This window comes from Hemitrygon akajei, chromosome 15 (genome assembly GCF_048418815.1).
Source record: "Hemitrygon akajei chromosome 15, sHemAka1.3, whole genome shotgun sequence".
Classification (NCBI taxonomy): Eukaryota; Metazoa; Chordata; class Chondrichthyes; order Myliobatiformes; family Dasyatidae; genus Hemitrygon; species Hemitrygon akajei.
In genome coordinates, this window is record NC_133138.1 from 25,735,147 (window position 1) to 25,759,250 (window position 24,104).

A 24,104-nucleotide genomic window follows, 5' to 3' on the forward strand; every position below is an offset into this window, starting at 1 on the left:
CGCCTCATGTTCCCTTTAAACTTTCACCTTTGATCCTTAACCCATGACCTATGGTTGTTGTCCCACCCAACCTCAATGGAAAAAGTCTGCTTGCACTAACTCTATCTATACCCTTCATAATTTTGTATATCTCTATCAAATCTCCTCTGTCTTCTACGTTCTAAGGAATACAGTCCTAACCTATTCAATCTTTTTAGACCCTGAAATGTCTTTGTAAATTTTCTCTACACTCTTTCCACGTTGTTACCTTGCAGGTGAGTAACCAAGACTGCACACAGGCCTCATTAGCATCTTATACAACTCTTATAGTTATACAACTCTTATAGCATCTTATACAACTCAGTACTTTGATTTATGAAGCCCAATATGTCATAAACTTTCTTTACAACCCTATCTACCTGTGACGCCACTTTCAACAAATTATGGACCTGTACTTCCAGATCCCTTTGTTCTACCACACCCTTCAGTGCCCTACCATTCACTGTGTACGACCTACCCTGGTTGGTCCTACCGAAGTGCAAAACCTTGCACTTGTCTGCATTAAATCCAGCCATTTTCATCCCATTTTCCCAGCTGATGCAACTTCCTCTGCAAGCCGAGATAGTCTTCCCCGCTGTCCATTAAACCCACAATCTTGGTGTCATCTGCAAATCTGCTGATCCAGTTGACCACATTATCATTCCAATTATTGATACAGATGACAAACAACAAAGGACTCAGCACTGATCCCTATGGCATACCACTACTCACAGTCTTCCAGTCAGAGAGGTAACCATCTTCTACAACTCTCTGGCTTCTCCCACAAAGTCAATGTCTAATCCAATTTACCACTACATCTGTAATGTTGAGTGACTGAAACTTTTTAACCAACCTCCCATGCAGGACCCTGGTAAATGCCTTGCTAAATTCCATGTAGACAATGTCTACTGCCTTGCCTTCATCCACTTTCTTGCTAATTTCCTCAAAAAACTATAAGATTGGTTAGACATGACTTGCATCACACAAAGCCATGCCGACTATCATTAAAACATCAATGTTTATCCAAATACTTATATATCCGGTCCCTCAGAATACCTTCCAATAACTTTCCCACAACTGATGTTAGACTCACCGGCCTATAATTTCCTGGTTTATGTTTAGAGCCTTTTTTAAACAGCGGAACAACATTGGCTATCTTCCAATCCTCTGGTACTTCTGTCACTAAGGATGATTGAACTATCTCTGCTAGGGCCCAGGCAATTTCTGTATTTGCCTCCAGTAGGGCCCGACAGATCACCTTGTCAGGCACTGGGGATTTGTCCACTCTGATCTGCCTCAGGTTAGCAAACTTCTCCTCCTCTGTAATCTGTGCATGGTCCATGAAGTGGTGCTGCTTTGCCTCACTTCTATGGACTCTGTGTCCATCTCCTGAGTAAATGCAGATGCAAAAGAATTATTTGAGATCTCATCCCCATTTGTTTTGGCTCCACAAATAGATCACCATTCTGGTCTTTCAGGGGATCAATATTCTCCCTTGCAATCTTTTTGCTCTTAACATATCTGTAGAATCCCTTATGATTCTCCTTGACCTTATCAGCTCGATCAACTTCATGCCTTCTCTTAGTCGTCCTGATTTCTTAAGTATTCTCTTGAATTTCTTGTACTCTATAAGCACCTCATTTATTCCTACCTACTTATGTCTGCTATAGTCCTCCTTTTTCTCAACCAGGTGCCTCAATATCTCTTGAAAACCAAGGTTCCTACACTTCAACTTGACTTCCAACATCTTCTGGATAGACCATGAAACTATATATTTCATGTCTTTTATGTATCTTTGTTTTTCATTTTGGATGTGATTCTGGAACTGTTGGAGCCTGTGATTTGCAGTTTGCAGTTCATTTAGGTGTTCCAGCGCTCTGCAGTCTCACAGAGGCAGGGTGTGCGAATCTTATAGCGACTAGGCTGTGAGCTGATGTGCAACTCCATTTCACCTATTAAAGCTTCCATTCTCTGCCGATTAAAGAGACGATGGAGACTGAAACATTGAGGTGAATGTGGAAGCTTGGAGATTGTTTGGGTGCTTCAGCGCTCTGTGGTCTCCGAGGGGATTCAGGGAGACAGAGGCAGTGTGCACAAACTTCATGGCAAGAAGGACGGGGCACAAGCCGATACTTGACTCCATTTTGCTAATTAAAGCTTCCATTGTTCGCCAATTAAAGCGATGAGGGAGATTGAAGCATCAAGCCGAATGCAGAGGGTTCCCTGTCTTTTGATCAGTCTGCTGTGGCGAGGGAAAGGTCTGCTGCTGAGCCCGGAGAGTGTTCCCCAGGTTTTCTGCATTTTCGATGTGGACTTGGACTATAGACTTATTGTCAGTCTTATGTGTTTTTTATATTCTGTGTTTTTCACTCGATCTGTCTTGGCTTTTTTTGTGCCGGGAGGGGAATTTGGGGGTTGATGTGCCTGTTCATTTTGGTTTTTTTTGTGGGAGGAGGGATTTGGGGGTTCATGTGCCTGTTCCGTTTTTGTTCTTTTTTGCGCAGGTGGGTAGGTAGGGGGATTTGGGGGTTGATGATCGTGCTGCTTTTCTTCTCTTTCTTGGTTTCATGACTACCCAGAGAAGAAGAATTTCACGTTGTACACTTTGATAATAAACAAATCTTTGAACCTTTGAACTTGTTATTTTTACCTTTTATTCTGACAGGTACATACAAGCTTTGTACTCTCAAAATTTTGATTTTGAAGGTCTCCCACTTACCAAGTACACCTTTGCCAGAAAGCAGTCTGACCCAATCCACATTTGCCAGATCTTTTCTGATACCATCGAAATTGGCCTTAGTCCAATTTATGCAAACCAGACCTATCTTTTTGCATATTTACTTTGAAATTAATCGCATTGTGGTCACTAGATGCAAAGTATTCCTCTACACAAACTTCCGTTACCTGCCCTGTCTCATTCCCGAATAGCAGATCCAATATTGCATGCTCTCTTGTTGGGGCTTTTATGTACTGATGAAGGAAACTTTCCTGAATGCATTTGACAAACCATGTCCCATCTCGTCCTTTTACAATATGGGATTCCCAGGCAACATGCAGAGAGTTAAAGTCATCTGCTATAACAACCTTATGTTTCTTGCAACAGTCTGGGATCCCTTTACAAAGTTGTTACTCTAAATCTTTAGGACTGTTGGGTGGTCTGTAATATAGCCCCATTAATGTGGTCATACCTTTCTTAGTTTTCAGTTTCACCAATAACGCCTCACTAGACAGTTCTCTAGTTTGTCTGGACTGAGCACTGCCATGCCTTTTTCTCTGACTAGTAACGTCACCCACCCTCCTTCAATTCTTCTCTCTCTGTCACATCTAAAACAATGGCACGCCAGAATACTGAGCTGCCAGTCCTGTCCCTCCTTCAACCAAGTCTCACTGATGGCCACAATATCATAATTCCAGGTGTTGATCCATACCCTGAGCTCATCCACCTTTCCTACAATACTTCTTGTATTGAAATATAGGCAGCACGGGGCACTAGTTGCACCATGCTCAGCCTTTCGATTCCTAACTTTGTCTGAGGACTTACCAACATCTGTCTTCACAACTTCTCCACTAACTGTTCTGGCACTCTGGTTCCCATTCCCCTGCAACTCTAGTTTAAACCCCACCATGTAGCATTAGCAAACCATTCTGCTAGAATACTAGTCCCCTTTCAGTTCATGTGCAAACTGTCCTTTCTGTACAGGTCCCACCTTCCCAGGAAGAGCACCCAATGATCCTAAAATCTCATGCCCTTCCTCCTACCGCAACTTCCTAGACATGTGTTAAACTGTATAACCTTTCTATTTTTGGCCTCACTAGCATGTGGCATAGGTAGTAATCCTGAGAACACAACCATGGAGGCCCTGCTCTTCAGCTTAGCACCTAATTCCTTGAACTTCCTATGCAGAACCTCATCACTCCTCCTACCCATGTCATTGGTACCTACATAGATCACAGCCTCTGGCTGTTCACCCTCCCACTTGAGAATCCTGAGGACTTGATCTGAGATGTCCCAGACCCTGGCACCTGGGAGGCAACATACTATCCAGGAATCTCGTTCTTGCCACAGAGCCTCCTTTCTGTTCCCCTAACTAATGAATCCCTTATCACAACAGCAGGTCTCTTCCTTCCCCACCCCTTTCCCTTCTGAGTCACAAAGACAGACTCAGTGCCAGACACCTGACTGCTGTGACTTTCCTCTGGTAGGTCATTCCCCCGCCCCAACCCCACCCCATGCTATCCAAAGTTTTACTTAGAGATACAGCACAGAACAGGCCCTTGTGGTCCAACAAGCCAAATTGCCCATCAACCACCTATTTAACACTAGCCTAATCAGAGGACAATTGGCAATGACCAATTAACCTACTAACCTACAGTCCTCTTTGGACTGTGGGAGGAAACCGGAGCACCCGGAGGAAACCCACGCATTCACAGGGAGAACGTTCAAACCTCTTACAGACGCCACTGGAATTGAACTCCAAACTCCGGAATGCTCGGCACTGTAACCACTATGCTATCTTAAGCTTGTGTCATAATGTGATGGAAAGCTTATTTTAACCAAACAATCTGCAATATAACCAATCTCGGTGGCGGGTGAGGTTAAAATAGGTGTGTCATTGGCACACACTTTTCTCAGTCTTCTTTGCCCAATAGTGCATTTCACCTCCAACAAATATTCTGTGGGAGTGACTATCCTTCAGAAATAGTGGGAAACTCATCAACTGTCTGACCTAAATATAATTACATTTTAGAACCAACGTCACCAAAAAATCTCTAGTTGATTAGCAATGAAAGAGTCTGGAGGGCTGTAGAGGAGGATGGTTTGCAAAGTCTGAGGTGATTTTTTCTACCATGCACAGTGTGTGTAATATCAGATGATCACATGACCAGAGCAGCACACACGAAAGTCTGGAGGAACTCAGCAGGTTGGGACGTCTCTATCGAAAGGAATAAACAGTCAACGTTTTGGGCTAAGCCACTTCATTAGGACTAGCCTACACCAGATGGAGGGTCTTGGCTTGAACTGTCAGCTGTTTATTCCTCTCCATAGATGTTGCCTGACCTATTAAGTTCCTCCAGCATTTTGCATGTGTTGCTCTGGATCTCCAACATCTGTAGAATCTCTTGTGTTTATATACCATGTGACCAGTTGCTCTGTGTTACAGAACTTGTGAGAAGTTGTCTGCCTCTGTGGAGTGAACATACAGTGTAGAAATACTGCCTTCTTGTGAACTTTTTATTAAGTTTCTAGATACTTCAGGTAACCACTACAACTGCAAATGATGGTTAGCAACAGTGTTTCTTTCCTACAATGCCGCAGAACAGAAAACAAATAGTGTACCACTTCTAGGAAGAGAACTTCTGGAGAGGTAATTGCCAGCTAGGTTGCAAAATATATCAACCAGATTGTGTAGAACATTACCCTGGCTTTCTGAATCAATAAATGGTGTTACTGAAACAAAGGGTCTTTGAAGAGTAAATCTCACAGTCTTAGAAAAATTTTAAAAACTGAAAGGTAACAAGATTGCAAGAGGTGCACTGTCCACTGATTGGTGGAACTAGCGTCCTCTAGCTATGTGTGCATCAAGAAATCCTTCATCCCTGGGAAGCGCACTGGGAAACACTCCAAGAGCTGCTAGAAGCCTTTCTCCTTGCAGGTCCAGACTGCTAATGCAGTCCATGAGAAAGATCAGCCTCTTGCCTGATTCATCCAGGATTTCACAGCCCTGAGAGAGAAGAATTCAATGCAGTGGAACTCAGGCAGATCAACAAGACGGCTCTGCTCACTCTCACCCCCAACCTTGGTGGCACGAGGATCAGATAATCTTAACTTGCAGAGTTTGCTTTGCCAATCAAATATCCAGCTAAGGGGCAATGGAACTGGCTAGTGGAAATATGAGGTTGTTTGAGTGCTGGCCAGGGAAGTAAATGCATTAGTGGGTATTGGACAGCACCAAATGAAGGATCACAGACAACAGGGATGATTTTTAGCTCATGAGCAAGAAGCAAAGTGGGATACCATTCCTTTATATGAAGATGTTTATTTAATAGTTACCACAGCCGTGTATAAATAACCAATTCCAATGTGAACCTATGAAAAAATCCTGGGAGATCAGCCACCCTGTCAAACCACCCCATCTGGCACCAACAATAATCCCACAGTCAAAGTCACTTAGATCACCTTTCTTCCTCATTCTGATGTTTGGTCTGAACAACAACTGAACCTCCTGACCATGTCTGCATGTGTTTATGACATGTGTTGCTGTCACATCATTGGCCAATTAGATATTTGCATTAAGGGGCAGGGGTGTACCTAATAAAGTGGCCGCTGAATGTACATGTGACAAAAAAAATCTAATCTTTAACACCAAAGTCATTTAAATGGATTATTATAGTCACAAGAAAATCTGCAGGTGCTGGAGATCCAAAGCAACACACTCAAACTGTCGTAGGAACTCAGCAGGCCAGGCAGCATCTATGGAAAAGAGTTAGCAGTTGAGGTTTCGGGCTGAGACCCTTCTTCAGGATTGAAGAATTATTATAATGTTGCTTCTAGAATCTTACTGTGTTCAGTGTGACTGTCATGTGTCATCCTCATTGCAGTGATTATATTTCAAACATGCTTCTTTGTCTGCGAAGCACTTTGAAATATCTTGAGTTTCCATATCACTCCCTGTCTGAAAGTCTTTCCTTTATACTAAATTGTATTTTCCGTGCTTATTGTTACCTAACTTTCTGAATGACATGCAGGAAACAGGTCATTTTATGAATATGCTTTCTACCAACCATGGATTGGATTTCCTTCTTACCTGATGTCCCATAACTAACGGACAATTCCTTTAGCTGGTTACTATTAATAACATTTTCTGGTCATTCTATGAGACAGATTTTTAATTGATATTCCCACTAAACAGTCCATCAGTTACACTGCACACCATATTTATCCTTCCTTTGTGGCTTATCTTCACTGCAATTACATACAATTATAGCTTTTATATCTTGCATGTTTACTATAAATATTGACTGTTTGGAGCTGTAATCAGTCCTTTATTTATAACTCCTCATTACTCAACGCGTTGACAAGGGCCGATAAAAGCATGCCAATTAAACAGACGACCGATTGGGGAAACCAGGAGCAAAATTTCAGTTGCTGGAGGCACTCCTCAGGCAAGGCAGCATTAGAGGAGGGAACAGGACAGTTAATGTTCCAGGTTGAGACTCTTCAACAAGCCTGAAAGAGCAGAGGGAAGACACCAATAAAAAAAGACAAGGGGGTGGGGTGGAGCAAGAGATGGCAAGTGATAGGTGGATCCAGGTGAGGAGGAGTTGATTAGCAGAGGGATTTAGGTGGAGGAGGAAAAAATGGAGTTAATGACAGAGGCTGGGAAGTGATAGGAGGAGGCAGCAAAGAGCTGCATGTGATGAGTTCCAATAGGAAGAAAGATGAAGAGTGGAACCATTTCCAATGCCAACCAAAAAACATATTTTCTACAACATCATTGGGACACAACTTTGACATGTTGACTTTTACATTTATCTGGACCAAGCAATTACATCCAGTTAGGAACTGGTATGTTAAAGCAGTAGAGGTGGGGAAAGCAATCTGAGAGCCTAAACTGGCTGCTTGATCTATTTTCATTCTTCACTCTCTCTTGTTTCGGCCCAGGCAGGCTGAGTTAAACTTCACTGCTGATTCTCAATACCTGAATTTCTCAGTCATTCTAAAGGGTTCCCAGTGTAACTCCAGCAGAAGATCCAGCATAAATCAGGTAGTGAGTGATCCTGGGAACAAGTAATACACAGTAATGCGATGTGACTTAATTTCTTTGGGAATGTTAATTAGGCTTCTATTTTCAGTTCTGTTCTTTCTTTTGTCTTTGACACCTTTTAATTAATTGTCCTGTTGACAGACTATATCTGTACCAGAACTAGACAATTTGTATCTCAACATAAACAGCATGCAGACAGTGCAGAATTTTACAGTATACATCCACATTTAAATTAAAAGAAAGCAATTATTCACTAAATATTTAAGTTAGTGATCTACTTTTATTAAATTGTAATGCAAATATTTCTTATGGAAATAAAATTGTCAATTATTTTCAATATTAACTTTTTTGTAAGGATGTAATATGCTACACTGTTTTGCACTACTTATTTAATTTTACTATTATATATATATAGATATAACACTGTAATTCACAGTTTTTCTCTCGATTATCATATATTGCATTGTACTGCTGCTGCAAAGTTAACAAATTTCACAACATATGCCAGTGATATTAAACCTGATTCTGATTCTGAATAATGGTAGTGTACTTGTAATCCAAATATGCTTTCAAAAGTAAACTTTGAAATGGAATACTACAGACTTTCTGAGTTTACTCATTATTTTCTTTATAATACTGTAATTAGTTTGTATATTGCTGTCTTGGCTTATATTTAAAGAAAAATGGTTATTTAAAACTGTTTTGTTTTGATACTATACATTTAAACATTTATCCCTTTCCTTCTAAAACAGCATTGGATTCTCACATCCAGTACTTCTTACAAACATTCCAATGACTTACAGTTAATAAGATGGAAAACATCTTGTGGTTTATTTGAGAAAGAGAGACTCCACCCTTCAGCATCTGACCAGTCCCACAGTCAACCTTGTCCACCTCTTGTTTCTCTCCTTGAGGTTAATCTGACCATGTTCCTAAGTATGACTGAAATTACAGAGAGGAGTGAACACCGCGTTCCTGGAACAGCTCTTTATATCATTCAGACTGTACATTAATTATATGGTGATCTATATAAAGCAATGACTCATGTCTCTCCCTAACTTTGGCAATAATAAAAAAAAACAAAATTCAACACACTCTTCTGTGAAGCCCGGTGCACAGGATACACAACTAATGGGCTGAAGAATGCTTGCATGTCAACTTCTGGCTGGTATCCCAGCCAACTGAGAGGAAAACAACTCCCTGTCCAAAAATGTATAGCCGCAGGCCATGAATGTACCTGTGTGATAGCGCCTGCAATGACTGAGCACAGCTGTAAAACTGCAGTGCCTCTGATCAAAATCTCTGTACCTGCTAAACACAGATGCGGGACCTATTGAAATGTTTGCTAATTGCACATCTGTTGTACTGATAAACAGAATATGCTAAAAATTCATAACTGGTGAAAAATTAAAGCAACTTGTGTTGACATGTTGACGGAGATTTTTGTCAGCTCGCAATAGGAACTCTTTGGTGTTGACAAAGCAAAACAGGAAAGATGCAGTAAAACTGACATGCAGTAGTATATCTTTCAAAATAAGTACAGAGCATCGATGGTGAAAAAGGTGGTCAAGGATTTATATATTTCAGCAAAAAACAAGTTTCCTTGATGAATGAGCAGACAGACGACAGAGTCTGCATAGTGTGGAGGGTTTTGCCTCAATGACTCAGAGCGTTATGTTGGCTACTGACGCGGCCTTGTGCTCTGGCTTTTCGTAAGGTCACCCATGCCAAACAGGTCAAAGGGTAGGGGCAAGACTAAGAGTCCTCCAGGTTTAGGGGTTCAGCTCAGGTCTAACACCCCTGACCGGTAAAACAAAATTGTTACAGAAGCAGCAATGAAGTGTCCTTCTGTATCTGTGTGTGACTGTGTGGGATAGACAGAGATGTAGAACCTTCATTGCTTCCCTAAATGCCAGCGGCGTAAAGGACAGTAAATAAGTAAATAACGTGGTGATTGGTTTATTATTGTCACACTTACTGAGATACAAAGAAAAGCTTTTGTTTGCTTGCGGACAGATCATTCCAATCCTTAATGCGTACGTTACAGCAGCACCGAGAGAAAAGCAGTATAGTGTTACAGTTACAGAGAAAATTCAATGCAAGTTGACAGATGGTTTGCAAAGGTCACGATGACGTAGAGTGAGACATCAGGAATTCATATTTTTCATGCAATAAGTCCACTCAAGCAGGATTCGGGCAGCTGGGACTCATCAGCCAAGAATGGCAGGCCACCCAGGCGAAGGAAAACTCTGATCTCAAACCCCTGTTGTCTTGAGACTACTCCCACTTATGGGGAAAATATCTGGAGTTGGAGTCCCTAAGGCAGCCCTATGTTGAGTTCAGCGCTGACTGGCAACTCCTGTGACACTGCTGGTGCCAAATTGTATCGAGACTCAAACTCTCACTTTGTGATCAACCTTTGGGCTTCAATCTTCGTCGTTAACACAGGACTTAGACTGTAAGACCATAAGACATAGGAGCAGAATTAGGCCATTCAGCCCACTGAGTCTGCTCCGCCATTCCATCATGGCTGATCCCGGATCCCATTCAAACCACACACCTGCCTTCTCGCCATATCCTTTGATGCCTTGACCAATCAGGAAACAATTAACTTCTGCCTTAAATATACCCACAGACTTGGACTCCACCGCAGTCTGTGGCAGAGCATTCCACAGATTCACTACTCTCTGGCTGAAAAAATTCCTCCTTACCTCTGTTCCAAAAGGTAACACCTCAGTTCTGAGGCTGTATCCTGTAGTTCTGGATACCCCACCATTGGAAACATCCTCTCCACATTCAGCCTATCTAGTCCTTCAACATTTGGTAGATTTCAATGAGATCCCCTGCATCCATCAAAATCCAGTGAGTGCAGGCCCAAAGCTGCCAAATGCTCATCTGAGAATCATTCCTGTGAACCTTCTCTGGACTCTCTCCAATGACAACACATCCTTTCTGAGATATGGGGCCCAAAACTGTTGACAGCACTCCAAATGTGGCCTGACTAGTATCTTATAAAGCCTTGGCATTACCTCTTTGCTTTTATGTTCTATTACACATGAAATATAAGCCAACATTATATTTGCCTTCTTTACCACAGACTCAACCTTCTGGGAGTCTTGCACGAGGACCTCTAAGTCCCTCTGCACTCCTGATGTTTGAACCTTCTCTCCATTTAGCTAATTGTCCATATTATTGTTCCTTTAACCAAAATGCATTATCATACATTTTCCAACACTGTATCCCATCTGCCACTTTTTTGCCCATTCTTCCAATAAGTCCTGCTGCAATCACATTGTTCCCTCAGTATTACCTACCCCTCCACCTATGTTTGCATCATCTGCAAACTTTGCCACAAAGCCATTAGTTCCATTATCTAAATCACTGTTTGTGGAAAGTAGTGGTCCCAATACTGACCTCTGGAGAACACCACTTGTCACTGGCAGCCAAACAGAAAAGACCCCCTTTATTCCCACTCACTGCCTCTTATTATCAGCCATTCCTCTATCCATGCCAGTATCTTTCCTGTACCACTGTGGGATTTCATCTTGTTAACCAGCTTCGTGTGTAGCAGCTTATTAAATACTTTCTGAAAATCTAAGTAAATAACATCCATTGCATCTCCTTTGTGCACCCTGCTTGTTACTTCCTCAAAGAATGCTAGCAGATTTGTCAGGCAATATTTCCCTTCATAGAAACCATGTTGATTTATTTTATCATTAGTCTTCTAGAACCCTGAAACCTCATCCTTAATAATAGACTCCATCTCTTTCCCAACCACTGAGGTTAGGCTAACTAGCCTATAATGTTGTTTCCTTTGCCTTCCTCACTTCTTAAAGAGTGGAATGACATTTCCATTCCTCTGGGACCATGCCAGAATCAAGTGATTCTTGAAAAATCATGACCAATGCATCCGTTATCTCTTCAGCAACCTCTCTCAGGACTCTGGATGTAGTCCATCTAGTCCATGTGACTTATCCACCTTAAGGCCTTTGAGTTTGCCTCATACTTTTCCCTTTGTAATGGCAACGGCACTCACTCTTGCTCTCTGTCACTCAAGGACCTCTGGCACAGTGCTAATGCCTTCCACAGTGAGGACTTATTAAGATCAACTGCCATTTTACTATGGCATTACTACCTCACCAGCATCATTTTCCAGAGGTCCAATATCAACTCTTACCTCCCTTTTACTCTTTATGTAACTGTAAAACTTTTAGTATCCTGCTTTATATTGTTGGGTAGCTTGCCCTCATATTTCATCTTTTCCCTTCTTATAGTTTTTTTAGTTGCTTTTTGTTGGATTTTAAAACCTTCCCAATCATCCAACTTCCCACTCACTTTTTCTACCTTATATGCCCTTTCCTTGGCTTTTATGCAGTGCTTAACTGCCCTTGTCAGCCACAGTTGTCTAGCCCCATCATTTGAGAACTTCACCTTCTGTGGGACATATCTATCAGGCTCCTTGTGAATTATTCCCAGAAACTTCAGCTACCTCTGCTCTGCCATCATCCCTGACAGTACCCTCCTCCAATCCACCTGGGCAGGCTCCTCGCTCATGCCTGCAGTATGATTCCCATAATACCCTTGCAGTTTCTTAACTCCACCCACAAAGATTCAACATTCTCTGACCTTATGTCACCTCTTTCTAAAGATGTAATTCCATCTCTTACCAACAGAGCCACACCACTGCCTATGCCTTCCTGCCTGTCTTTTTGATACAATGTAAAGCTCCCAACTATGGCCTTTCAACTGCAACTCAGTGATGTTCACAACATCATACCAACCAATCTCTAATTGTGCCACGAGTTTGTCCACCTTATTCTAAATGCTATGTGCATTTAAACTGAGCACCTTCAGTCCTGCATCCTTCACCCTTTTGAATTTTGCCTCTACAATACTACTTAACTCCTTACTCTGTCTGCATTTGTACCAAAACATTGGCTTGTCCTTCCTTACATTCATGTTACATCCATCATCTACTTGTAAACCTGTTGGCTCATCCTCAGCTCTATCACGTTGGTTCCCACCCCGCCTTGCCATATTAGTTTAAACCACTCCCAACAGCTCTAGTAAACCTGCCTGCAAGAATATTGGTTTCCCTCGCAGTCATCCCTTTTCTTCACACCTGCCCCAGAAGAGGTCCCAATGATCCAAGAAATCTGAATCCCTGTCCGTTGCTCCAATTCTTCAGTCATGCATTTATCTGCCACCTCACTCTATTCCTATCCTCACTGTTGCCTGCACAGGCAGTAATCCTGAGATTACTACCCTTGAAGTCCTGCTTCTCAGCTTCCTTCCTAACTCCCTGTATTCTGTTTACAGGACCTTCTCTCTTTTTCTACCTATGTCATTGCTACCAATATGTACCACAACTTCTGGCTGCTCACCCTCCCTTTTCAGGATATTGTGGACATGTTCAGAAACATCGCTGACCCTGGCACCCAGAAAGCAAACTACTATCCATGTTCCTTTTTTGCATCTACAGAATCTCCTACCTGACCCCTGACTATAGAATCCCCTATTGCTGCTGCCCGATTCTTCAGTTCTCCACCCTACTGAACCACAGGCAAGACTCAGTGCCAGAAGCACGGCTGCTGTTACTTCCCCCAGGAAGGTTGTACCCCACAACAGTACTCAAAATGAAATACTTATTGGTGAGGGGGATGGCCACAGGGGAGCTCTCCACTATCTGCTGTTTTTCCTTCCCTCTCCTGACAGTCAGCCATTCATCTGTCTCCTGTAGCCTTGTGGTGCCTACCTTCCTGTAACCCCTGTCTATCACTGCTTCACTTTCCCTAACAAGCAGAAGGTCATCGAGCTGCAGCTCCAGTTCGCAAACGCGGTCTCACATCTGACACCCAGAATAAATTCCTCCATATACCTGTCTAGTTGTCTCTTAAACTTCACTAGTGTATCTGCCTCCACCACTGACTCAGGCAGTGCATTCCACGCACCAACCACTCTCTGAGTGAAAAACCTTCCTCTAATATCCCCCTTGAACTTCCCTCCCCTTACCTTAAAGCCATGTCCTCTTGTACTGAGCAGTGGTGCCCTGGGGAAGAGGTGCCGGCTGTCCACTCTGTCTATTCCTCTTAATATCTTGTACACCTCTATCATGTCTCCTCTCATCCTCCTTCTCTCCAAAGAGTAAAGCCCTAGCTCCCTTAATCTCTGATCATAATGCATACTCTCTAAACCAGGCAGCATCCTGGTAAATCTCCTCTGTACCTTTTCCAATGCTTCCACATCCTTCCTATAGTGAGGCGACCAGAACTGGACACAGTACTCCAAGTGTGGCCTAACTAGAGTTTTATAGAGCTGCATCATTACATTGCATCTCTTAAACTCTATCCCTCGACTTATGAAAGCTAACACCCCATAAGCTTTTTTAACTACCCTATCTACCTGTGAGGCAACTTTCAGGGATCTGTGGACATGTACCCCCAGATCCCTCTGCTCCTCCACACTACCAAGTATGCTTCCATTTACTTTGTACTCTGCCTTGGAGTTTGTCATTCCAAAGTGTACCACCTCACACTTCTCCGGGTTGAACTCCATCTGCCACTTCTCAGCCCACTTCTGCATCCTATCAATGTCTCTCTGCAATCTTCAACAATCCTCTACACTATCTACAACACCACCAACCTTTGTGTCGTCTGCAAACTTGCCAACCCACCCTCCTACCCCCACATCCAGGTTGTTAATAAAAATCACGAAAAGTAGAGGTCCCAGAACAGATCCTGGTGGGACACCACTAGTCACAACCCTCCAGTCTGAATGTACTCCCTCCACCACAACCCTCTGCCTTCTACAGGCAAACCAATTCTGAATCCACCTGGCCAAACTTCCCTGGATCCCATGCCTTCTGACTTTCTGAATAAGCCTACCATGTGGAACCTTGCCAAATGCCTTACTAAAATCCATGTAGATCACATCCACTGCACTACCCTCATCTATATGCCTGGTCACCTCCTCAAAGAACTCTATCAGGGTTGTTAGGCACAATCTGCCCTTCACAAAGCCATGCTGACTGTCCCTGATCAGACCATGATTCTCTAAATGCCCATAGATCCTATCTCTAAGAATCTTTTCCAACAGCTTTCCCACCACAGACGTAAGGCTCACTGGTCTATAATTACCTGGACTATCCCTACTACCTTTTTTGAACACGGGGACAACATTTGCCTCCCTCCAATCCTCCAGTACAATTCCTGTGGACAACGAGGACATAAAGATCCTAGCCAGAGGCTCAGCAATCTCTTCCCTTACCTCGTGGAGCAGCCTGGGGAATATTCCATCAGGCCCCGGGGACTTATCCATCCTAATGTATTTTAACAACTCCAACACCTCCTCTCCCTTAATATCAACATGCTCCAGAACATCAACCTCACTCATATTGTCCTCACCGTCATCAAGTTCCTTCTCATTGGTGAATACCGAAGAGAAGTATTCATTGAGGACCTCGCTCACTTCCACAGCCTCCAGGCACATCTTCCCACCTTTATCTCTAATCGGTCCTACCTTTACTCCTGTCATCCTTTTGTTCTTCACATAATTGAGGAATGCCTTGGGGTTTTCCTTTACCCTACTCGCCAAGGCCTTCTCATGCCCCCTTCTTGCTCTTCTCAGCCCCTTCTTAAGCTCCTTTCTTGCTACCCTATATTCCTCAATAGACCCATCTGATCCTTGCTTCCTAAACCTCATACAACATGAGTGAATCTGCAGATGCTGGAAATAAATAAAAAAACACGAAATGCTGGCAGAACTCAGCCGGCCAGACAGCATCTATGGGAGGAGGTAGTGACGATGTTTTGGGCCGAAACCCTTCATCAGGAGTGAAGTAACATGGGACGGTCGAGGGGGGATAAGAAGTGGGGGGAGTGATAAAGTAGAGAGCTGGGAAGCGATAGGCTGGAGGGAAATGGGCTAGGGGAAAGGTGGAGAATTATGGGAAATAAAAGAGAAAGAAAGGTAGGGCTGGGGGAAGATTATAGTGAGGGGGGAAAAGAGAGAGAAAGAGAACCGGACTAAAATAATAGATAGGGATGGGGGTAAGGGGGGGGGGCAGGGGTATCAACGGAGGTCAGTGAGTTGGATGTTCATGCCGGCAGGAAGGAGGCTACCTAGGCGGGAGATAAGGTATTGCTCCATCGACCTGCGTGTGGCCTCATCTTGACGGTAGAGGAGGCCATGGACAGACATGTTGGAGTGGGAGTGGTCTGTGGAATTGAAGTGCGTGGCCACAGGGAGATCCCGTCACTGCTGGAGGACCGAGCGCCGGTGTTCGGCGAAACGGTCTCCCAGTCTGCGGCGGGTCTCCCCAATGTATAAATGGCCACATCGGGAGCACCGGATACAGTATATCCCCCCAGTTGACTTGCAGGTGAAGTGGTGCCTCACCTGAAAGGACTGTCTGGGGCCTGGGATGGTGGTGAGGGAAGAAGTGTGGGGGCAGGTGTAGCACTTCTTCCGTTTGCAGGGATGAGTGCCCGGAGGGAGGTCCGTGGGGAGGGATGGGGGGGATGAATGGACAAGGGAGTCACGTAGGGAGCGATCCCTGCGGAAAGCCGAGAGTGGGGGGAGGGGAAGATGTGGTTGGTGGTGGGATCACGTAGGAGGTGGCGGAAGTTACGGAGGATTATGCGTTGGATCTGTAGGCTGGTAGGGTGATAGGTGAGGACCAGGGGGATTCTATCCCTGGTAGGCTGGCGGGGGGATGGGGTGAGGGCAGAGGTGCGTGAAATACGGGAGACGCGATGGAGGGCAGAGTTGATAGTGGACGAAGGGAAGCCCCTTTCTTTAAAAAAGGAAGACATCTCCTTTGTCCTAGAATGAAAGGCCTCATCCTGAGCGCAGATGCGGCAGAGGCGGAGGAATTGAGAGAAAGGGATAGCATTTTTGCAGGAGACAGGGTGGGAGGAGGAATAGTCTCGGTAGCTGTGGTAGTTAGTAGGTTTGTAGTAGACGTCGGTGGATAGGGTGTCTCCAGAGATAGAAATAGAAAGATCTAGAAAGGAGAGGGAGGTGTCGGAAATAGACCAGGTGAATTTGAGGGCGGGGTGAAAGTTGGAGGCGAAGTTAATGAAGTCGACGAGCTCAGCATGCGTGCAGGAAGCAGTGCCGATGCAGTCGTCGATATAACACAAGAAAAGAGGAGGACAGATACCAGTGTACCGGTGTGCTGCTTAGGTAAAAGTTAAGTTTATTGCTATTATTAAAGTTAAGTACATGTACGTAGAGGTGCAATGGAGAAAAAACTTTCTTGCAGCTGTATCACATGTACATAGCATTAATCATTGTCTCCAGATCAAAGACTAAAAAGTAGCAGTGTAGTGTAACGGTCTGTGCAATACATTACAGGGCCAGCTGTAAGACTGGGGTTCGATTCCCGCTGCTATCTAAAAGAAGTTTGTACGTTCTGCCCACAACTCCAAGGGTTTCCCCCAGATGCTCCAGTTTCTCCCACATTTCAAAGATGTATGTTTAGAGTTAGTGAACATACTATGTTGGCACTGTAAGCATGGTGACACTTTCTGGCAGCTCAGCACAATCCCCGTTGGTTTGATTGGTGTCAGATATTGCCATGGGAAGTCACAAGGGCCCAAGCAAATCTGTCTCTTTTTGGATATGTGAAACGGCTTTGTTTACGTGTTACTCAGGACCGGTTGCTCTATCATTTCTCAGCTGCATCAATGGCTACATTGATGCTATTTCACAATCTGAAAAAGTCTGCTGGCAATTTCCACCCTAACTTCACCTTTACTTGCTCTATCTCTGACTCTTCCCTTCCCTATTTAGATCTCTCTGTTCCCATCCCAGGAGACAGGCAAGTAACAAACATGACTTAAAAGTGACAGGCACCCATAGCTGTCTTTACCACACTTCCATCTTGCCTCCTGCAAGGGTTTGGGTCCATTCTCTCTCTTTCCCTGACTCCATCATGACTGCTTTAGTGCTAAGATTTTCCAAACAGGTGTCTTGGACATATCTGCAATTTTCCTGATACGTAGCTACCTCTCTATCATGGCATAGAGGCTTTGACCACATCACCATCATCATCATTATGTGCTGTGTCATATGACATAAGCAATAATGGTCTTGACTATAAATGTCATTAGCAATTTTTTCCTGCAACAGTGGTTTGCTATTGCCTTCTTCTGGGCAGTGTCTTTACAAGACGGGTGACCCGAGCCATTATCAATAGTCTTCAGAGTCAGTGGTCGCATAACCAGGACTTGTGATATTCACCAGCTGCTCCCATGGCTTAATGTGACCCTGATCAGAGGGGCTACGCAGGTGCTATACCTTGCCCAAGGGTGACCTTCAGGCCAGCGGAGGGAAGGAGAGTTTACACCTCCTTTGATAGAGACGTATCTTCACCCCGACACCTTGACCACATCTCATCTATTTACCACACCACCATTCTCACTGTTCTCCTTTTGGCTAAGGACCAGGTAGTCTTCACCTTGCATTCCACTAGCCTAAGCATTCACATCATCCTGTTCAATTTTTATTAGCGTCATGAGATTCCACCACAAAATATATCTTCCCCTCTACTTCAATGTCAGTATTTCAAAAAACAGAGAACACAGAGGAGTACAGGCCCCTCAGCCCATGAAGTTGGGCTGACCTTTTAACGTATTTCATAATCAATCTAACCCCTCCCTTCCACAAAGTCCTCCATTTTCCTTTCAAAGTTCAAAATAAATTTATGATTAAACTGCATATGTGTCACCATATACTACTGTGAGATATATTTTCTTGTGGGCATTTATAGTAAATACAAAGAAACACAATAGATTCACGAAAACCCACACTCAACAAAATGGACATACACCCAGTGTGCAAAAGACAAATTGTGCAAATACAAAAAAGAAAAATGCACAATAAATAAATAAATAGGCAGATAGATAGATAGATAGACAGATTAATAAATCAATGTAGAGAACAAGAGTTGTAGAATCCTTGAAATTGATTCCATAGGTTGTGGAATCAGTTCAGTGTTTAGGTGAGTGAAGTTATCCACCTTGGTTCAAGAGCCTGATGGTTGAGGGATAATAACTGTTCCTGAACCTGGTGGTGTGGAATCTGTCCTTCCTTCCTGATAGCACAAGTGTGAAGACAGCATAGCTTGGGTGGTGGGGATCCTTGATGATGGATGCCGCTTTCCTGCGACAGCACTCCTCATAGATTTGCTCAATGGCGGGAAGGACTTTACTTGTGATGGACTGGGCTGTATCCACTACTTTTGTTAGGTTTCATGGTCAAGAGCATTGATGTTTCCACACCAGGTCATGATGCAACTAGTCAGGATACTCTCCACTGTGCATCTATAGTAGTTTGAGAAAAGTTTTAGATGACATGCTGAAACTTTGCAAACTTCTAAGAAAGTAGAAGTGCTTCAGTGCCTTCTTTGTAGTGGCACTTATGTACCTGACCCAGGACAGTTCCTCAGAAAGGATAACACCAAGGAATTCAAAGTTGCTGACCCTCTCCACTTCTGATCCTCTGAGGAGGTCTGGCTCATCGATCTCCGGTTTCATCCTCTTGTAGTCAGTTGGTTTTGCTGTCACTGAGTGAGAGGTTGTTTTTGTGGCATCCACGTGCCAATCTAAAGGTCTCCTAATGTCCCTAATGTAGCAGCATCTACTCCACCCTTGGCAGTGTGTCCCATGCACATACCACTCTCTGTATATTAAAAAAACCTACCTCTAACATCCCCACCCCCACACTTCCACCACTCACCTTAAAAGTACGTCCTCTCATATTTGCTGTTGCCACCCTTTGCAAAACGACACTGGCTGTCCACGCTATTTATGCCTCTTACCAGCTTATACGCCTCTTTCAAATCACCTCTCAACTTCTTCCGTCCAGAGGGGAAAGCCCTAGATTGTTAAACCTTTCCTCAGAAGACAGGTTCTAGAAAGGACTAGAGTGGATGTGGAGAGGATATTTCCTATGGTGGGGGAGTCAATCACCAGAGGGCACACCCTCAGAATAGAAAAACGTCAATTTAGAACTAAGATGAGGAGGAATTGCTTTAGCCAGAGGGTAGTGAATCTGTGGAATTCATTGCCACGGACAGCTGTGGAGGTGAAGTCATTGGTTATATTTAAAGTAGAGACTGATAAGTTCTTGATTAGTAAAGGTGTCAAAGGTTGCAGGGGGCAAGCGAATGGGCTTGGAGGAACAATAAATCAACCATGATGGAATGGTGGAGCAGACTCGATCGGCCGAATGGCCCGTTCCTTTTCCTATGACTTACGGTTTTATATTCTCTAATCAAGACAGGATCTTGGTAAATTTGCTCTGCATCCTCTCTGAAGCTTCTACATCCTTCCTATGATGAAGTGACCAGAATGTTCCATTCATGACTTTCTAGTCTATTCCACCATCCCCACCAACCACTCCCCTTCTGACAGCAATGTCCCGTGTAACTGCAGGAGATGTGACAAGCCTCATTTTGCCTCTTCCCATCCCACCATTCAATATCCCAAAGAGTCCTTCCAAGTAAAACATCGATTCATATGCTCTGCTTCCAATCAAGTGCACTGTATTTTGCCCTCATTTATCAGACTCTAGCTTCACTCCATCAGTGATATTCCCTTTGTCCTATTTGATACTATATCCCACTCTCACACCCCTTTCCCAAATTCCTCTGTGACTTCAAAAGACTTGTTTTCTGTCTTTCTAGTTCTGACATGTTAACTCTGACTGGATGCTGTAAGATCTGTTGAACGCTTCCAGCATTTTATGTTTTTATTCAGAGCAGTAATTGATGTTGCAGGGTGTGCGTGTGGGCAGATAAAGAACCATGAATCGGAAGCACACAAAGATATCGTGGATATAGAGTGAGAGGAAGTTAGAAAAATATGGAGAGTAAGGCCAGTGGAGGGATTTGAGAACAAGGATGAGAATTTTAAAATCAGAATTTGGCAGACCACTAGCTAACTGCCGCAGTATTAAGACGGTAAGTTAGGGCAGCTGTCTTTTAGAAAGCATAAATTTATAGAGAGCAGCAGATTGGAGATTGATTCAAAAAGCATTGGAAGAGTGGATCCTGCAAGTAACAAAGACCCAGATGTAGGTTTCATCACAGAGTGCAGCAGAGCAAAGAATGATTGAGGAAGGAACTGTTGATTAAAGTCAGAGGTTACGGATGTGATAAATTGTATTCAACCTCAAAGAGTTGACCATAACATTGTCCTTTTCAGTTGGAATTAACTCAGAAGTTCCATAATTAAGTGCTTTGAGAAACCAGCAATAGCCCTCTCAGAACTACACCAGCCCCCTGAACAATCTAGACTCCCCTTCAATTTGCGTACAAGAAACAGGATCTACAGAGACCACCACCTCTCTAACAGTAGACATAGCTCTCGATCTCTTTAATAATAAGAATGCATATGTTAAACACAAGAGATTCTGTAGGTGTGGAACATCCAGAGCAACCCACAAAATCCTGAGGAACCAGCAGGTCAGGCAGTATCTATGAAGGGGAATAAATAGTTGACGCTTTGGAGAGAGATCTTTCATTAGGATATGCCAACATACAGTATATCAGCAAGTTATTCATTGAATATAGCTCAATTTCAACACCATAATTTCTATTATTTCCATTTCTAAACTCTGGAATCTTTGAAGCCCCCATTTGCAACTGTCTTCTAGATTTTCTGACCAGCAGACTTCAGTCGATTAGAATTGATTAAAATTAGTCATAACATTTCATCCACCCTGATCCTTGTAGATACAGTGCCAAATACAATCGCAACTCGATCTCTAAGTTTGCTGATGGCACCACTGTTACGGATTGGATCAACAACAAAGATGAGACCGTGTGCAGAAAAGGGATCATGAACCTTGTCTCACGGTAGCATAACTGTTAGTGTAATGTTGTAATAGTGCCAGCAACCCAGGTTCAATCCTGTCGCTGTCTATAAAGGGTTTGTATCTTCTCCCCTGACTGCGTGGATTTTCTCCAGATGCTCTGGATCCCTCCCATATCCCAAAGAAGTATGTTAGTAGGTTAACTGGTCATATGCTTGTAATTGTGTGGCATGGGCTTGTTGTGCTAGAAGAATTATTACCATGCTGTATCCCTAAATAAAATAGTAAAAAAGGTGTCAGAACAACAACCTAGCATTTAACGTCAGCAAGATGAAAGAAGTGGTTCCTGACCTAAGGAAGTGGGGGTGCAGGTTCATTTGGAGTGGGGAGTGACATTGAGCACAACCCTGTCCTCATCAATGGAGATGTTCAACATCTTTAAGCTCCCAAATATCAATATCACTAGCAATCTCACCTGGTCCCTCCAAACTGGTGTATGGACCAAGACCATACATCAGTGTATGTATTTTTTTAGGCATCTGAAAAGATTTGGCTTATCCATGAGGATTCAGTCCAACTTCTACCGACGTGTCAGAGATATTGCATCTCAGCCTGGTATGGCAACTGCACTATTCTGGACTGGAAGGTGTTGTAAACTCTGCCCAATCCACACAAGTTCGTCACTTCCTCCCATCCCGTCTATAACTAAGGCCAATATATCATCAAGGATGCCTGCCAATCTGGCCATTTCCTTTGTTCTTTTTTACCTTCTGGGAGAAGATTCAAGAGTTTGAAATTTCAGATGACCAGACTCAAGAAGAACATCTTCCCCCACTGCTGTCAGACTCCCACAGACGCTGTTAAACTTCTCCAGCAGATTGTTACTTGCTTGAGTTTCAATTATCCACACTCCCAAATGAAAGAAGGACACATTTAGACAGAGACATAAAGATTTTTACTCCTCACGAATATGAAGGATATAAGTAATAAAGTCAATTCAATTCAACTCATTTACCCATGCATTACAGTTCAATAACTTTACTTCAGTATAGATATCATAACTTCCAGCTGCTATTTAAGAGTGACAAGATTGAAATTATTATTGAGTAAAGTGGATGGTGGATAATTGACTGTAAATTTTAAACTTCATTGAAAAGAAACTCAGAGTAAAGATAGGTATCTCTTTATGATTTTCCATTTTGCTTCACTGCTGAACAACTTTGTGTCTTGACCTTTATTTTATACAGTTGATGCATCAGCTGGTAATAATTGGCAATAGTTCAAGTGCAGTACAGTCATCGGCAACATAAGGAGCACAAGCTGTGTTCAAAATTGGCAGTGCCAGCTGTAGCTCAGAAGGTACTTTCTCTGCCTTTGGCTGAGAAGGCTACACGTTTGAGTCTCGCTCCTGAGATGAGGAGCGTAAAATTAAGACTGATACTCCAGTGTAATACTGACAGGATGGTGCACTATTATTTGCCTTCTCACGGGAATGTAAAACAAAACATGGTCACAATAGATTCTGCAGATCCCAGAAATCTTAAGAACACAAACAAAGTACTGGAGGAACTCGGGCAGAATGTATGGAGAAGAATAAACAGTCAATGTTTTAGGGCCAAGGTTCTTCAGCAGGGCAGGGAAGGAAGGGGGAAGAAGGTAGAATAAGAAGTTGTGGGGAGGGATAGGAGTGCAGGCTTGGAGGTGATAGATGAAGCCGGGTGAAGGGGGGAGATGGGTGGGTAAAGGATGGAGATTTAAAGTAAGAAGTTGGGAGGTGATAAGTGTAACAGGCTGAAGAAGAAGGAGTCTGAAAGGAGAGGACAGTGGACTATGGGAGAAAGTTAAGGAGGAGGGAGGTGATGGCTGGTAAGGAAGTGAGAACAGGTAAAAGGGAAGACAGAATAGGGAATAGAAAAAATAGAGAAGGGGAAAGGGGAGAATTGGAAATTATAGAAATCGATGTTCATGCTATCAGGTTGGAGGCTATCCAGATTTAATACGAAGTGTTGCTTCTCTGGTGTGAGTGTGGCCTCATCGTGGCAGTAGAGGAAGCCATTAACTGCGATGTCGGAAAGGGAATGCCACTAACTGCGATGTCGGAAAGGGAAATTGGTGGCCACTCGAAACTGTGGCAGATGGAGTGAAGGTGCTTAACAAATCAGACCCTCAATCTAGATCATATCTCACTGATGCACTAGGGTACAAAACATGGTATTATTTTGAATAGGCGTGGAGAGATGCAGAGGTGGCAGAGGAACTGAATGCACATATTGCATCAGTCTTCACAGTGGAAGATATTGGCATTATACTGGATATTCAAGAGTGTCAGGGAAGTGAAGTATGTGCAGTGAAAATTACGTCTGAGAAGGTGCTCAGGAAGCTCAACGGTCTGAGATTGGATAAATCTCCTGGACCTGATGGAATTCACCCTTGGGTTCTGAAGGAAGTAGCTGGAGAGATTGCAGAGGCATTAACAATGATCTTTCAAGAATCGATAGA

At 43.4% G+C, this 24,104-nt stretch overlaps 2 long non-coding RNA genes across 3 annotated transcripts in view; one reads left to right on the forward strand and one right to left on the reverse strand.

Annotated features, from left to right (window-relative positions):
• LOC140739220 (uncharacterized) overlaps window positions 1-8,751 on the reverse strand; it is a 55,567-nt gene extending 46,816 nt beyond the window's left edge. The window contains exon 1 of the long non-coding RNA XR_012101582.1: window positions 8,586-8,751. This is a non-coding gene — a long non-coding RNA (uncharacterized lncRNA). The remainder of the gene's footprint in view (window positions 1-8,585) is intronic.
• The window catches only part of LOC140739219 (uncharacterized), a 136,433-nt gene that overhangs the window by 43,287 nt on the left and 69,042 nt on the right, over window positions 1-24,104 (forward strand). The gene's annotated exons all lie outside the window — the stretch shown is intronic.